Source organism: Canis lupus, chromosome 25 (assembly GCF_003254725.2).
Source record: "Canis lupus dingo isolate Sandy chromosome 25, ASM325472v2, whole genome shotgun sequence".
Classification (NCBI taxonomy): Eukaryota; Metazoa; Chordata; class Mammalia; order Carnivora; family Canidae; genus Canis; species Canis lupus.
This window is the reverse complement of record NC_064267.1, coordinates 26,077,760-26,078,589: the sequence shown is the minus strand read 5'-3', so window position 1 is coordinate 26,078,589 and position 830 is coordinate 26,077,760.

Genomic DNA, 830 nt, shown 5'->3' with positions numbered 1-830 from the left:
TGGCTTTGGTAGCCTTTGTTAAGCACTTAAAAATTTGTGAAACCTAACTTCATCCTTAAGTTTTTCATCTTAATTCCAGGTCTCACAGCTTTTCCCTTTCATATTTACCAGGTGTTTAAGAGCTTATCTAATGAGGCAGTTTCTGAGTCCCTCCCCCCCCTTTTAAAGATTTTATGTGTTTATTCATGAGAGACACAGAGGGAGAAGCAGGCTCCCTGTGGGGAGCATGACTCCTGAGCCAAAGGCAGACGCTCAACCAGAGCCACCCAAGTGTCCCCTGATCCCTAACTCCTAATTCCCATCAGAAGTCAAACTTCCCGTGCTTCTGGAGCTAGCCCAACCCTAGGCTGGGAAAGAAAGTCAGGTGCTGACAGGCCAGTGGGATGGATGCAATCCTTCCACTTTCCTCTGTTCCCTCAAGAACTCCTGTACTTCACTGTTCAGGATTCTTAACCAGGACCATGCAGAGCAACCCTTCATAACCAGCATGTAACCCAGAGACAGGGAGCTCAGCATACAACACGCAGGCTCTGCTCCCACCCCATCCCAGCATCGGAGGGGACCAGGGCCACCTGGTGGTCCTCCACTAGGACAGCTGGGCTCCGGCATCATGCATAACCGTGCTTAGGTGAATCCTCACACACGTTACTGCTGGCTTGGAGCCAGTAAAGAACGGACTGCAACTATGTTCTCAGCTTTTTAAATTCAGCAGGAGCAAAGCTAATCGGGGCCTGAGACACGGTTTAGGCGATGAATTTACAGAGCCAGGGCCAATGAAAATGACAGGGAACTGGGAAGAGAGAAACCACGGTTTGAGGCAGGAGACTTCT